At 36.0% G+C, this 18,113-nt stretch overlaps 1 protein-coding gene across 1 annotated transcript in view; it reads left to right on the top strand.

The window, feature by feature from the left end:
* nav3 (neuron navigator 3) overlaps positions 1 to 18,113 on the top strand; it is a 571,589-nt gene that overhangs the window by 423,744 nt on the left and 129,732 nt on the right. The window lies entirely within an intron of this gene.

Raw genomic sequence — 18,113 nt, 5'->3', positions numbered from 1 at the left:
ATGTGACAGATAATGGAGTTGCACCTGGCCAGCAGGTAGGCAGAAGGTCGCGGCGTTTTTAGAGTCTTAGCACTATAGGCAGCTGTCCGCTTTGCTCACGTCACATTTGAATAATTGAATATAGCGTGAGTCACAGTCCATGGAATTTTTTTATTTTTTTTATTTTTTATCTTGTATTTTTACTGGAAGTGCTATCCGCAGAGAGATGCATATTTGGTCTTTAACCTACAATCAAAACACAAAGATATCTAAGGTATCTAAAAGCTTATTTATTTTGAACAAGGTTAAATACAGTTTTCCGTGTAACACAATGAGTATGTTATATTGCTCAATTATTCTGCATTATTTCAATTATTGTGCAGAAATATGGGGGAATACATATCACAGCAACATAATGCCTTTATTTCTTTCACAGAAAAGAGTCATTTCTATCATTTTTACAGTAGGATATATAGACCACACAAATCCACTCTTCATTAGGGCAGGATTATCAAAACTAAACGACATTGTAGAACTGCATACTCTATTAGTGATGTTCAAAGCCAGAAATAAAGTTCTTCTGAAGGACTGAAGATGAGACCCACAGAAGGCCGTATGATTTTAAATATCCGAAAGTGCGAACAAATTTGAAACAAATGGAGTGAAAGCATGGAATTCTCTAAAGAAAGACTTAAAAAGTTGCAAGAATACGTTTGAATTTAAAAAGAGTTACAAAAAGAGACAACTGGAATTATATCAAACTGATTTTTGATTGGACGTGTCATTGTGAAAATGCTTAAAGGCCTACTGAAATGCGATTTTCTTATTTAAACGGGGATAGCAGGTCCATTCTATGTGTCATACTTGATCATTTCGCGATATTGCCATATTTTTGCTGAAAGGATTTAGTAGAGAACATCGACGATAAAGTTTGCAACTGATAAAAAAGCCTTGCCTGTACCGGAAGTAGCAGACGAGTAGCGTGACGTCACAGGCTGTGGAGCTCCTCACATCTGCACATTGTTTACAATCATGGCCACCGGCAGCGAGAGCGATTCGGACCGAGAAAGCGACGATTTCCCCATTAATTTGAGCGAGGATGAAAGATTTGTGGATGAGAAAAGTGAGAGTGAAGGACTAGAGGGCAGTGGGAGCAATTCAGGTAGAGAAGATGCTGTAAGAGGCGGGTGGGACCTGATATTCAGCTGGGAATGACTAAAACAGTAAATAAACACAAGACATATATATACTCTATTAGCCACAACACAACCAGACTTATATTTAATATGCCACAAATTAATCCCGCATAACAAACACCTCCCGTCCATATAACCCGCCAATACAACTCAAACACCTGCACAACACACTCAATCCCGCAGCCCAAAGTACCGTTCACCTTCCCAAAGTTCATACAGCACATATATTTCCCCAAAGTTACGTACGTGATATGCACATAGCGGCCTGCACGTACGGGCAAGCGATCAAATGTTTGGAAGCGTACTCACGGTACCGCGTCTGCGCATCCAACTCAAAGTCCTCCTGGTAAGAGTCTCTGTTGTCCCAGTTCTCCACAGGCCAATGGTAAAGCTCGACTGTCATCTTCCGGGAATGTAAACAATGAAACACCGGCCGTGTTTGTGTTGCTGCAGCCGCCCGCAATACACCGCTTCCCACCTACAGCTTTCTTCTTTGCCGTCTCCATTGTTCATTGAACAAATTGCAAAAGATTCACCAACACAGATGTCCAGAATACTGTGGAAATTTTGCGATGAAAACAGACGACTTGATAGCTGGCCACCATGCTGTCCCAAAATCCGTGACGTCACGCGCTGACGTCGTCATACCGAGACGTTTTCAGCAGGATATTTCGCGCGAAATTTAAAATTGCACTTTAGTAAGCTAACCCGGCCGTATTGGCATGTGTTGCAATGTTAAGATTTCATCATTGATGTATAAACTATCAGACTGTGTGGTCGGTAGTAGTGGGTTTTAGTAGGCCTTTAAAGGGGAACATTATCACAATTTCAGAAGGGTTAAAACCATTAAAAATCAGTTCCCAGTGGCTTATATTTTTCGAAGATTTTTTCAAAATTTTAACCATCACGCAATATCCCTAAAAAAAGCTTCAAAGTGCCTGATTTTAACCACCCGTCCATTTTCCTGTGACGTCACATAGTGAAGCCAACACAAACAAACATGGCGCATAGAACAGCAAGCTATAGCGACATTAGCTCGGATTCAGACTCGGATTTCAGCGGCTTAAGCGATTCAACAGATGACGCCTGTATTGAAACGGATGGTTGTAGTGTGGAGGCAGGTAGCGAAAACGAAATTGAAGAAGAAACTGAAGCTATTGAGCCATATCGGTTTGAACCGTATGCAAGCGGAACCGACGAAAACGACACGACAGCCAGCGACACGGGAGAAAGCGAGGACGAATTCAGCGATCGCCTTCTAACCAACGATTGGTATGTGTTTGTTTGGCATTAAAGGAAACTAACAACTATGAACTAGGTCAGGGGTCGGCAACCTTTACCACTCAAAGAGCCATTTTGACCCGTTTCACTAATTCAAGAAAACAATGGGAGCCACAAAACTCTTTTGAAATTTAAAATGAAATAACACTGAATACAACATTTTTTTTTTGCTTTGTGCTAAGTCAGGGGTCGGCAACCCAAAATGTTGAAAGAGCCATATTGGACCAAAAATGCAAAAACAAATCTGTCTGGAGCCGCAAAAAATTAAAAGCCATATTACATACAGATAGTGTGTCATGAGATATAAATTGAATTAAGAGGACTTAAAGGAAACTAAATGAGCTCAAATATAGCTACAAATGAGGCATAATGATGCAATATGTACATATAGCTAGCCTAAATAGCATGTTAGCATCGATTAGCTTGCAGTCATGCAGTGACCAAATATGTCTGATTAGCACTCCACACAAGTCAATAACATCAACAAAACTCACCTTTGTGGATTCATGCACAACGTTAAAAGTTTTGTGGACAAAATGAGACAGAAAAAGAAGTGGCATAAAACACGTCCTAGAAAGTCGGAGAAAGTTATACATGTAAACAAACTACGGTGAGTTCATGGACCGCCAAAATCAGTAGGACAAAACGTTGCTCGTCAAATACTCGAATCGGTGAAGCATGTTTAATATAAACAGTGTGCTTTATAACATTTAGGGAGGCTTGTGTCATGTTTGTCCTCCTACAGAAACCATATTAAAACAAAAAATAGATTTTTTTCCCCTCATCTTTTTCCATTTTTCATACATTTTTTAAAAAGCTCCAGAGAGCCACTAGGGCGGCGCTAAAGAGCGGCATGCGGCGCTAAAGAGCCGCATGCGGCTCTAGAGCCGCGGGTTGCCGACCCCTGTGCTAAGTATAAACCAGACACGCGGCCCACGAGACGTTATTTTGCGGCCTGCACTTTAATATAAAAAATGTATGTTAGCGCGGCCCGCGAGTTTTATATAAATGGCGCTTGACATCGTCATACTTGCCAACCCTCCCGATTTTACCGGGAGACTCCCGAAGTTCAGAGCAACTATTCTATCGGATGTCTGCTGATTTTCACCCTAACAACATTAATAAGGGCGTGCCGTGACACTGAGGGTGGCCGTATAAAACAACTTTAACACTCTCACTAATATGCTACCACCAAGCCCCGCCCCCCCTCCCCTCCGTGCGTCAGTTGAGGTGGGCGGGGTTTGGTGGTAGCCTGGAAGAGTTAGTGCTGCATAGGATTCTGGGTATTTATTCTGTTGTGTTTATGTTGTCTCACGGTGCGGATGTTCTGCCGAAATGTGTTTGTCATTCTTTTTTGGTGTGGGTTCACAGTGTGGCGCATTATTAGTAAGAGTGTTAAAGTTGTTTTATACGGCCACCGTCAGTGTAACCTGTATGGTTGTTGACTAAGTATGCCTTGCAGTCACGTACGTGTGCTGGTCAAAGCCCGCACACAACATGTGACTGGGCCTGCACGCAGATGGTGTAAAATCTAACGCTAAAGGCACTGCCATAACGGCACGCCCTCAATATCGTTGCCCCGGGAGATTTTCGGGAGAGGCACTGAATTTCGAAAGTCTCCCGGAAAAATCGGGAGGGTCAGCAAGTGTGCGGCTGAGCCGCATCAGAGTGATCAAAGAGCCACATGCGGCTCCGGAGCCGCGGGTTGCTGACCCCTGAACTAGGTTTACAGCATATGAAATACATTTGGCAACAACATGCACTTTGAGAGTGCAGACAGCCCAATTTTCATCAATTAATATATTCTGTAGACATACCCTCATGTCAGCAGGCCAGGGAATCTAGGGTCGATATTCTTCTCTTGATCATCTTCGGTGGCATAAGGGACGGTGTGAGCCAAGACATCCAGGGGGTTTAGCTCGCTCGTCTGCGGGAACAAACTGCCGCCATTGCTTGCCGTGCTACCGAGGTCCTTTGTCCCTGAATTGCTCACACACTCCGGCAGATTCAATGGGGGTCTGGCGGCAGATTTCTTTGACTTTATCGTTGGAAATGCATCTGCTTTGAGTGTCGCAGGATATCCACACATTCTTGCCATCTCTGTCGTAACATAGCTTTCGTCGGTAAAGTGTGCGGAACAAACGTCCAATTTCTTGCCACTTTCGCATCTTTGGGCCACTGGTGCAACTTGAATCCGTCCCTGTTCGTGTTGTTACACCCTCCGACAACACACCGACGAGGCATGATGTCTCCAAGGTACGGAAAACAGTCGAAAAAACGGAAAATAACAGAGCTGATTTGAGTTGTGACGTCATCGCTCCGAGAGCGAATATTAGAAAGGCGTTTAATTCGCCAAAATTCACCCATTTAGAGCTCGGAAATCGGTTAAAAAAATATATGGTCTTTTTTCTGCAACATCAAGGTATATATTGACGCTTACATAGGTCTGGTGATAATGTTCCCTTTTAATGGGAAATTAAAAAGTATGTTGGAGTTGGGGTGTTGATGGAGGGAACAGTGATAAAGTCATCTGTAATAATTTGTGTTAAAAAGGGGGCAGATAAATATAAGAATATTATTCTTCCATCTGCTCCTTTCTGCTTCGTATTATATCTATGCATTTTCATGAAAGGAATAACAAGAAATGATGATGATGATGATGAAAAGAAATGTACATCAGAGTGGGGAAAACACTTAAACAAAATCAAATAAACAGACATTGTACCGTATTTTCCTGACTATATAGCGCACTGGTCCCCAACCCGGCACCGGTCCGTGGATCAATTGGTACCAAGCCGCTCAAGAATTTTTATTTTTTATTTTTTTGTTTTGTATTTATTTATTTATTTATTTATTTTTAAACATTTTTTAAAAGGTTTCCTTTCCGGCTTAGGCATTAAAAACGGGAAGTACATTTTCAACCCTGCAGCGAGGGGACTCGTTCGAAAGAGGGCGCCAATGCACAAACAATAACTGTTGAACACAAAGCATTGCGGCCGTCGGCAACACAAAAACCAGTAAATTAGCCGCACAGTTTTATAAGCTGCGGGGTTCAAAGTGTAGGAAAAAAAGTAGTCCGGAATTCACAGTAGTAAAAATGATGAATTAAGTATTTTCTTTTCTTATTCATTTCAAGTTAAAGTTAAAGTACCAATGATTGTCACACACAAACTAGGTGTGGTGAAATTTGTTCACCCCCTGGGAGGTGAGGGGAGCAGTGAGCAGCAGCGGTGGCCACGCCCGGGAATACTTTTTGGGGATTTTAACCCCCAATTCCAACCCCTTGATGCTGAGGGCCACGCAGGGAGGTAATGGCTCCCATTTTTATAGTCTTTGGTATGACTCGGGCCGGGGTTTCCATAACCGATCTACCAGAGGAGAGCTGGTATTCTCCTTCCCTCCACATCATTTTCAATTTGCCTTCCCAAATATGTATCCGCCGCCTCATCAGAATGTCATTCATCTCCACCACGGGGCTTAATGGCGAGGTATTTTCTTCCCCACTTCGTGTTAAATCAGGAGGCAAAGTCGGCGCGTTGAATATTGCACGAGATAACGTTTGCACGGCTGAGCGCCGTCACAGGAAGGAGAGCAGCTTCTACGTGCTTCTGGAACACAACCCCGAGACCAAAGACCACCGCCGTGGTCGCCGTTTAGTCGAAGGCTTTAGCACGCAGTAGTCATGGTTTGCATTAAGCCCCTCCCCCTCGCCAAGCATCGTCTGCTATTGGTCAGCATCTGTCCACGTACAGTATGTACAGTATTATGTACAGTATTATGTACAGTACAATGTACAGTACAATGTACAGTATGCACAGTATTATGTACAGTATGCACAGTATTATGTACAGTATTATGCACAGTATTATGTATGTATTATGTACAGTACATTGTACAGTATTATGCACAGTGTTATGTATAGTATGCACAGTATTATGTAGATTATTATGTTCATTGTTATGCACAGTATTATGTACATTATACACAGTATTATGTACAGTATTATGTACAGTATGCACATATTATGTACAGTATGCACTGTATTATGCACAGTATCATGTACAGTATTATGCACAGTATTATGTACAGCATGCACAGTATTATGTACAGTATTATGCACAGTATGCACAGTATTATGCACAATATAATGCACAGTATTATGCACAATATTATGCACAGTATTATCTACAGTATTATGCACAGTATTATGCACAATGCACAGTACTATGCACAATATTATGCACAGTATTATCTACAGTATTATGCACAGTAGTATGTACAGTATTATGCACAGTATTATGTACAGTATTATGCACAGTATTATGTACAGTATGCACATTATTATGTTCAGTATTATGTACAGTATGCACAGTGTTATGTACAGTATTATGCACAGTATTATGTACAGTATTCACAGTATTATGTACACTGTACATAATACTGTAAATAATACTGTGCATAATACTTTGCATAATACTGTACATAATGTGCATAATACATTGTACAGTAGTATGCACAGTATTATGCACAATATAATGCACAGTATTATGCACAATATTATGCACAGTATTATCTACAGTATTATGCACAGTAGTATGTACAGTATTATGTATAGTATTATGCACAGTATTATGTACAGTATTATGCACAGTGTTATGTACAGTATGCACAGTATTATGCACAATATAATGCACAGTATTATGCATAATGTTATGCACAGTATTATGCACAGTATTATGCACAGTATTATGTACAGTATTATGCACAGTGTTATGTACAGTATTATGCACAGTATTATACACAGTATTATGTACAGTACAATGTACAGTATGCACAGTATTATGCACAGTATTATGCACAGTATTATGTACAGTATTATGTACAGTATGCACAGTATTATGCACAGTATTATGTATGTATTATGTACAGTACATTGTACAGTATTATGCACAGTGTTATGTATAGTATGCACAGTATTATGTACAGTATGCACAGTAGTATGTAGATTATTATGTTCAGTGTTATGCACAGTATTATGTACATTATACACAGTATTATGTACAGTATGCACATTATGTACAGTATGCACAGTATTGTGTGCATTTTTATGTACAGCATGCACCATATTATGCACAGTATCATGTACAGTATTATGCACAGTATTGTGTACAGTATTATGCACAGTATTATGTACAGTACTATGCACATTATCATGTACAGTATGCATAGTATTATGCACATTATTATGTACAGTATTATGCACAGTATTATGTACACTGTACATAATACTGTGCATAATACTGTGCATAATACATTGTACAGTAGTATGCACAGTATTATGCACAATATAATGCACAGTATTATGCACAATATTATGCACAATATTATCTACAGTATTATGCACAGTAGTATGTACAGTATTATGCACAGTATTATGTACAGTATTATGCACAGTGTTATGTACAGTATGCACAGTATTATGCACAATATAATGCACAGTATTATGCACAATATTATGCACAGTATTATCTACAGTATTATGCACAGTAGTATGTACAGTATTATGCACATTATTATGTACAGTATTATGTATGTATTATGCACAGTATTATGCACATTATTATGTACAGTAGTATGTAGATTATTATGTTCAGTGTTATGCACAGTATTATGTACATTATACACAGTATTATGTACAGTATGCACATTATGTACAGTATGCACAGTATTGTGTGCATTTTTATGTACAGCATGCACCATATTATGCACAGTATCATGTACAGTATTATGCACAGTATTGTGTACAGCATGCACAGTATTATGTACAGTATTATGCACAGTATTATGTACAGTACTATGCACATTATCATGTACAGTATGCATAGTATTATGCACATTATTATGTACAGTATTATGCACAGTATTATGTACACTGTACATAATACTGTGCATAATACTGTAAATAATACTGTGCATAATACATTGTACAGTAGTATGCACAGTATTATGCACAATAGTATGCACAATATTATCTACAGTATTATGCACAGTAGTATGTACAGTATTATGCACAGTATTATGTACAGTGTTATGCACAGTATGCACAGTATTATGCACAATATAATGCACAGTATTATGCACAATATTATGCACAGTATTATCTACAGTATTATGCACAGTAGTATGTACAGTATTATGCACATTATTATGTACAGTATTATGTATGTATTATGCACAGTATTATGCACATTATTATGTACAGTATTATGCCCAGTATTATGTACAGTATTATGCACATTATTATGTACAGTATTATGTACAGTATTATGCACAGTATTATGTACAGTATTATGTACATTATTATGCACAGTATTATGTACAGTATTATGTACAGTATTATGCACAGTATTATGTACAGTATGCATGTCCATAGCTCATAGTTCATGTCAGAAGCAGCGACACAAAAGCCGCCCTCGCCGGCAGGTTAGCGAGTTCGCCTGTGACTTGCAGGTCTGAGGGAGGGGGCGGAGCTACCTTGTCAGAACCATCTCAGCCCGCCCCTGGGAGTTGGTCCATGAAATATTCAGCTCGCTCTCAGGAGGTCAGCTGCCATCTTTTTGTGCTGCTGCTGCTCTGGTTTTGTCTTCTTCTTCTTCTTCTTCTTCTTCTTCTTCTTGTCCTGAGCAGCACTTTTTCTCTGCAGAATCACTTATTGGTGGCACAAATGTGGTTATTGATCACAGAATCACTTGTTTGTGATGCAGCTATTAGTTACATGGCTTGTACAAAACCCAAAACCCGCACTCTTTTACTACAAAGCCACGCTGTTGTAACGCATGGCTTGGCATTGTCTTGCTGTAATAAGCAGGGGCGTCCATAATAATGTTGCTTGGATGGCAACATATGTTGCCTCAAAACCTGTATGCACCTTTCAGCATTAATGGTGCCTTCACAGATGTGTAAGTTACCCATGCCTTGGGCACTAATACACCCCCATACAATCACAGATGCTGGCTTATACACTTTGTGCCTAGAACAATCCGGATGGTTCTTTTCCTCTTTGGTCCGGAGGACACGACGTCCACAGTTTCCAAAAACTATTTCAAATGTGGACTCGTCAGACCACAGAACACTTTTCCACTTTGCATCAGTCCATCTTAGATGAGCTCAGGCCCAGCGAAGCCGGCTGCGTTTCTGGGTGTTGTTGATAAATGACTTTCGCTTTGCATAGGAGAGTTTTAACTTGCACTTACAGATGTAGCGACAAACTGTAGTTACTGACAGTGGTTTCCTGAAGTGTTCCTGAGCCCATGTGGTGATATCCTTTACACACTGATGTGGCTTTTTGGTGCAGTACCGCCTGCTTGGGCAATCACACAATAATAATAATGATATTAATAATAATAAATGTTTTGGAGTATAATCTTATATGTGTGAATGTTGGACAGTCACACAATAAAAAACAATAATAATAATAATATAATAATTACAATTATAATAACATTTTTGGTGTATAATCTTATGTATGAATGTTTGGACATTCACACAATAATAATAACAATATATTACATTTTTGGGTGTAGAATCTTGTGTGTGAATGCTTGGACATTCACACAATAATAATTATTATTATTATAAATGTTTTGGTGTATAATCTTATTTGTGAATGCTTGGACATTCACACAAAAATAATAATATTAATAATAATATATTTTTGGGAGTATAATCGTATGTGTGAATGTTGGACATTCACACAATAAAAAAATAAAAAATAATAATAATTACAATTATAATAAATTTTTTGGTGTAGAATCTTATGAATGAATGTTTGGACATTCACACAATAATAATAATGATATTAATAATAATACATTTTTTGGAGTATAATCTTATAAAATATAAAATTCATTATGATTGTAATTATTATTATTATTATTGTTATTTTTTTATTGTGTGAATGTCTAACATTCACACAATTAAAAAATGACAATAATAATAATTACAATTATAATACATTTTTGGGTGTAGAATCTTATGTATGAATATTTGGACATTCACACAATAATTATAATAATTGTTTGGGGGTGTAGAATCTTTTGTGTGAATGTCCAAGCATTATTATAGTGCATTTGGGTGTAGAATTTTATGTGTGAATGCTTGGACATTCACACAATAATAATTATAATAATAATTACTATAATTATAATACATTTGTTGGTGTATAATCTTATGTATGAATGTTGGACATTCACACAATAAAAAAAAATAACAATAATAATAATAATAATTACAGTTATAAAACAAAAATTGTGTACAATCTTATGTATGAATGTTTGTACATTCACGCAATAATAATAATAATAATTATGATACTTTTTTGGTGTAGAATCTTATGTGTGAATGCTTGGACATTCACATAACAATAATTATAATTTTTTTTTTTGGTGTAGAATCTTATGCGTGAATGTTTGGACATTCACACAATAATAATAATAAGTTTTTTTTGTTTTTTTGGTTTAGAATATTATGTGTGAATGCTTGGACATTCACACAATAATAATTATAATAATAATTAGTATAACTGTAATACATGTTTTGGTGTAGAATCTTATGTGTGAATCCTTGGACATTCACACAATAATAATAATGATATTAATAATACATTTTTGGAGTATAATCTTATGTGTGAATGTTGGACATTCACACAATAAAAAAATAACAATAATGATGATAATAATAATAATAATAATTACAATTATAATATTTTTTTTGGTGTAGAATCTTATGTATGAATGTTTGGACATTCACTTAATAATAATAATGATATTAATAATAATAATTTTTTTGGAGTATAATCTTATATTATAAAATACAAAATGCATTATAATTGTAATTATTATTATTATTATTGTTATTTTTTTATTGTGTGAATGTCTAACATTCACACAATAAAAAAAATAACAATAATAATAATTACAATTATAATACATTTTTGGGTGTAGAATCTTATGCATGAATATTTGGACATTGACACAATAATTATAATAATTTTTTTGGGGTGTAGAATCTTTTGTGTGAATGTCCAAGCATTATTATAGTGCATTTGGGTGTAGAATTTTATGTGTGAATGCTTGGACATTCACACAATAATAATTATAATAATAATTAGTATAATTATAATACATTTGTTGGTGTATAATCTTATGTATGAATGTTGGACATTCACACAATAAAAAAAAAAAACAATAATAATAATAATAATTACAGTTATAAAACAAAAATTGTGTATAATCTTATGTATGAATGTTTGTACATTCACGCAATAATAATAATAATAATTATGATACTTTTTTGGTGTAGAATATTATGTGTGAATGCTTGGACATTCACACAATAATAATTATAATAATAATTAGTATAACTATAATACATGTTTTGGTGTAGAATCTTATGTGTGAATCCTTGGACATTCACACAATAATAATAATAATGATATTAATAATACATTTTTGGAGTATAATCTTATGTGTGAATGTTGGACATTCACACAATTAAAAAAAATAACAATAATGATGATAATAATAATAATAATAATAATAATTACAATTATAATATTTTTTTTGGTGTAGAATCTTATGTATGAATGTTTGGACATTCACTTAATAATAATAATGATATTAATAATAATAATTTTTTTGGAGTATAATCTTATATTATAAAATACAAAATGCATTATAATTGTAATTAATATTATTATTATTGTTTTTTTTATTGTGTGAATGTTGGACATTCACACAATACAAAACAACAATAATAATAATAATAATTACAATTCTAATCATTTTTAGGGTGTAGAATCTTATGTATAAATGTTTGGACGTTCACACAATAATAATAATGATGATAATAAATTTTTTGGTGAAGAATCGTGTGTGAATGCTTGGACATTAACACAATAGTAATAATAATAATAATAATTATTATTATTATTATTATTATTAATTTTTTGGTGTAGAATCTTATGTGTGAATGCTTGGACATTCACACAATAATAATAATAATAATATTAATAATAATAATACATTTTTTGGGGTATAATTTATTATGTGTGAATGTTGGACATTGACACAACAATATGCATATTATTAATAATAATAATAATACATGTTTTGGAGTATAATCTTATATGTGTGAATGTTGGACATTCACACAATAGTAAAAATAACAATAATAATAATAATTACAATTATAATACATTTTTTGGTGTAGAATTTATGTGTGAATGCTTGGACATTCACACAATAAAAAGTAAGTCATAATTCTTATAAACACGTTAACGTGAAAATACTGAACATGTTGTCAACGAAAGCGTTCAACTTTGACACTTTGCCTCTTCACAAGTCGAGTTACTTTTTTTTTTTACACTGTGTGCTGTTAATGATGTACATTATCTCACATAAATCAAGTATTCATATTTTGATTGGAGGATCGATATTAGAGCAGAATCGGCAGTATCGATATTTCCGTATGCGTCCGCACATCACGACTTGACACCTTTGTCAATGGGAGTGTCAAAAAGTGTCAAAGTGAGTTTGAGCCATCAGTCCCACATTGAAGTGTGCTCCCCCATGATCATGTGTCAGAGTGCACTTCATCGCCTTGCCGTGTCAGAGTGCACTTCAGCACTTTGAGGTGTCAGAGTGCACTTCAACACTTTGACGTGTCAGAGTGCACTTCAACACTTTGACGTGTCAGAGTGCACTTCAACACTTTGACGTGTCAGAGTGCACTTCAGCACTTTGAGGCCACGCGTGACTTCCTCAATGTGGACACATCAGAAATATGTATGGAAACATTTTTCACAGATTTTTGACTACATAGGCTTCTTAAAAAACAACAGCTACACTTTTCTGGTGGAAATACAAAAACTATTCACACTCGCTCGCCCACGTTCCCTTTCTTTTCAAAAAAATGCCCCATTATTCTCTTATTCTGCGCCAGTCTCCTGCTGTCTGATCAATTATAGATGGGGAGCCGGAATTGACATGTCGACAGTGTGTAATTACTTTCTGGAAGTTGCTTTCAGTTTTCTTTTTGTTTTTTTTTACTCATTTTGAAATGTCAGGGTGTGTTTGACATCATCCAGACTGAACAGTTGGTAAAGTCAATACAAGTGTGTTAATATCTGCCATAATTTGACATTTATCAACTTTGTGCCTCCTTTTTCTTCCCACTTGTGCATACTTGCCAACCCTCCCGGATTTTCCTGGAGACTCCCGAAATTCAGCGCCTCTCCCGAAAAGCTCCCGGGACACATTTTCTCCCGAAAATCTCCCGAAATTCAGGCGGACCTGGAGGCCACGCCCCCTCCTTGAGGGTCCGCATGGAGCAATGTTGTTGTAATATATTGAGTTGGAGGCAATAAACAGGCAAGGGGATGAAGTACGTCTCTTTACTGTAGACTTCAGAACAGACTCACACACTTGACGTCAGGTGCGCAACACCACGTAAATCGTTGGCCAACCAAAAAGTAACCACAGTACGCTATAGCCAACATTCACCAGGAGATGGCAACAGACAAACATAGATCACTCCATTACATTCCAGTCTCTCCATGTTTTCTCGCCATGGTAACATGGGATCCACATGCACTGTGCGCTGTCTCTGTCCCTTTTGATATATATATATATATATATATATATATATATATATATATATATATATATGTATATATATATATGTATATATATGTATATATATATATATATATATATAAGAAAATACTTCACTTTCAGTTAATTCTAGCTATATATATATATATATATATATATATATATATATATATATATATATATATATACAGTATATATTTATTTTGATATATGTACATGTATTTATTTTACTATATATATATTTATATATATATATATATACAGTATATATATATATATATGTATATGTATATATATATATATATATATATACTGTATATATATATATGAAATACTTGACTTGGTGAATTCTAGCTGTAAATATACTCCTACCCTCTTAGCCACGCCCCCAACCACGCCCCCACCCCACCCCGACCACGCCCCCCACCCCCCACCTCCCGAAATCGGAGGTCTCAAGGTTGGCAAGTATGCACTTGTGTCCCTGTATTAACATCCTTATGCATGTTTTTAACCTCCAGGCACTTTCTACCTCTTTAAAAGTTGATGAAATTGTATTTTGTATTTATTTTTGTATTTATTCATCAGTTTTATGATGAAAATCAAATTGTGCCATACCCAAGTCTTTTTTTTCCCTTTTTACCTCTAAAGGCTTAGTGGCCACATGCGTGGACAGCACCTTTTAGCTCTTATTTCCAAAATTGTGTACATTACTGAATTGGGGTCTCATGGCCACTTATGTGGACACTTATACTGCCATCTGGTGGTGTCAGAAGAGTATAACATACAATGGAATTTGGAGGAGAAAAAAAGTGTAAAAATAAGAATTAGCATGTCACTAAACATGAAGTACACGTATGTGTACTTATGGACTAAATACATCATATCAAAAGATGATTCTTAGTTTTTATTCTAATTAGGGTCCAATTAGCCCAAATAGCAAAGAGAAATAAAAAAAAAAAAGCATGTAAACAGACAGCTTGGGCCTTAAGAGGTTTTAAGAAATACAGTAATGCAAATCCAACTACCGTAAATTCCGGTAAATTTTAGAAGATAAAAAAAATATTTTCCATATATAAGCTACACCGGACTATAAGTCGCGGATATATACATTGTGAAATGAGTTATTTACACAGAAATGTTTATTTACATACCTTAATTGTTTCCAAACACAACAGTAAAACGGCTGATCAAGCAAAACAGAAGTTTTGTTCAATACTTTTTCAAATCTTCTTGTAATTAAGTTAAAGTTAAAGTACCAATGATTGTTACACACACACACACGAGGTGGGGTGAAATTATTCTCTGCATTTGACCCGTCACCCTTGATCACCCCCTGGGAGGTTAGGGGATCAGTGAGCAGCAGCGGTGGCCGCGCCCAGGAATAATTTTTGGTGATTTAACCCCCAATTCCAACCCTTGATGCTGAGTGCCGAGCAGGGAGGTAATGGCTCCCATTTTTTTAATAGTCTTTGGTATGACTCGGGCCGGGGTTTGAACTCACGACCTACCGATATCAGGGCGGACACTCGAACCACAAGTAATCAGACCATATTTTCGGTATATTAGATGGAATCTTTCCCTGACATGTTTCGACTGTCATCTGCAGTCTTCTTCAGAAGGGTCACCTGACCACTGTGAGGTGTTGCCTTTCAGCTGTTCTTATAGGCGTGGCCAACCTGTCAAGTCCACCTGGTGGTAGGTAATAGACAGATATCATCTATTGCTGTATGACGAGTGATTATACAGCGAGCAGTTTTTCCAGTGTCCTCCTGTCCCTCCATCTGCGGGCCAATATTTTGGCCGGTTTTCCGGATCAGTTTGTCAATCCGGTTTAAGTTCCTTTTTGCTGGTGCTGCTCCCCCAACAAACCACTGCAAAGTACAGGGCACTGGCCACAACACACTGAAACAAATGGGACGGTTTAGTAAGTAAGAATTGGTTTAGTTATATTGTAAAACTTACAAACGTTGCTTGGAGTGAGGAATGAAGAATCCACATGAGTAAAAACGCTATGGATGACCAGAAGACGGAACAGCACTTGTACTTCCGTTTGAAAAGTACTAAAAAGGAAGCGAACTCGTCCAAAACAAATGGCACCATAGCACAAACAATAACACATCTTTTCAGTGTGTTTGCGTTGTTTTGTTGAGAGCTATTTGCAATATGGCCGTCAGCAAAGAAAAATCCTGGAATTAGCCGCACAGTTTTGTAAGCCCCAGGGTTCAAAATGTAGCTTATAGTCCGGAATTTACGGACATCTGTTCCAGGCGCCGGAAAAAAAATGACCACAAAACACATTTTATAGGAATATAGTTTGACATGCAGAATACAATGCAATGGTTATTGTTGTTACGGTGTATTACTGTAAATGGGAAAAAAGGTAACATAAAATTTTACTTGAAAAACCTGGCACCTCAGTTGTCAGAATAAAAAATAATAAAAGAAACAGTGGTACTGTTTTTCCATTTGTTTTTCCATTTTGTGTTGTTTATTTTATTTTATTTTATTTTTTTAACCATGACTAGGAAAGGTTGTCAGCATTGGGTCACAGGTGCGTTATGTGTGACCATTTTCGTTGACATTTTGTGTTGTTTGGATTTTTTTATTTTTTTATTTTTGCACCATGACTAGGAAAGGTTGTCAGTATTGGGTCACAGGTGCGTTATGTGTGACCATTTTTGTTGACATTTTGTGTTGTTTGGATTTTTTTATTTTTTTATTTTGGACAATGACTAGGAAAGGTTGTCTGCATTTTGTCACAGGTTGTGTTATGTGTGACCATTTTTGTTGACATTTTGTGTTGTTTAAATTTTATTTTTATTTTTTTGCACCATGACTAGGAAAGGTTGTCTGCATTTTATCACAGGTTGTGTTTTGTGTGACTATTTCCATTGACATTTTGTGTCGTTTAAATTATTATATATTTTTTTGCACTATGACGAGGAAAGGTTGTCTGCATTTTGTCCCAGGTTGTGTAATGTGTGACTATTTTTGTTGACATTTTGTGTCGTTTCAATTATTATATATATATTTTGCACTATGACTAGGAAAGGTTGTCTGCATTTTGTCACAGGTTGTGTAATGTGTGACTATTTTCATTGACATTTTGTGTCATTTAAATTATTATATATATTTTGTGCACTATGACTAGGAAAGGTTGTCTGCATTTTGTCACAGGTTGTGTTATGTGTGACCATTTTCGTTGACATTTTGTGTTGTTTAAATTGTATTTTTATTTTTTTGCACCATGACTAGGAAAGGTTGTATGCATTGGGTCACAGGTTGTATTATGTGTGACCATTTTCGTGGACATTTTATGCTGTTTGGATTTTTTTTTTTTGCACAATGACTAGGAAAGGTTGTCTGCATTTTGTCACAGGGTGTGTGTTATGTGTGACAATTTTCGTTTACATTTTGTGTCGTTTGGATTTTTTTTTTTTCCCGCACCATGACTAGGAAAAGTTGTCTGCATTTGGTCACAAGTTGTGTTATGTGTGACCATTTTTGTTGACATTTTATGTTGTTTGTTTGGTGTTTGTTTTGCACCATGATTAAGAAAGATTGTCTGCATTTTGTCACAGGTTGGGTTACGGTATGTATGACCATTTTCATTGACATTTTGTGTTGTTTTGATTTTATTTTTATTTTTTTTCACCATGACAAGGAAAGGTTGTCTGCATTGGGTCATTGGTGCGTTATGTGTGACCATTGTCATTGACATTTTATGTTGTTTGGATTTATTTTTTTTGCACCATGACTAGGAAAGGTTGTCTGCATTGGGTAACAGGTTGTGTTATGTGTGACTATTTTCGTTGACATTTTTGTGTTGTTTGGATTATTTATTCTTTTTTTTTTTTTTTTTTTGCACCATGATTAGGAAAGGTTGTCTGCATTGGGTAACAGTTTGTGTTATTCGTGACCATTTTTGTGACATTTTTGTGTTGTTTGGATTATTTATTCTTTTTTTTTTTTTTGCACCATGATT

Source organism: Nerophis lumbriciformis, linkage group LG05, assembly GCF_033978685.3.
Source record: "Nerophis lumbriciformis linkage group LG05, RoL_Nlum_v2.1, whole genome shotgun sequence".
Taxonomy (NCBI): Eukaryota; Metazoa; Chordata; class Actinopteri; order Syngnathiformes; family Syngnathidae; genus Nerophis; species Nerophis lumbriciformis.
Note: the sequence above shows the minus strand (reverse complement) of the source record. Positions and strands in the feature narration are given on the sequence as shown.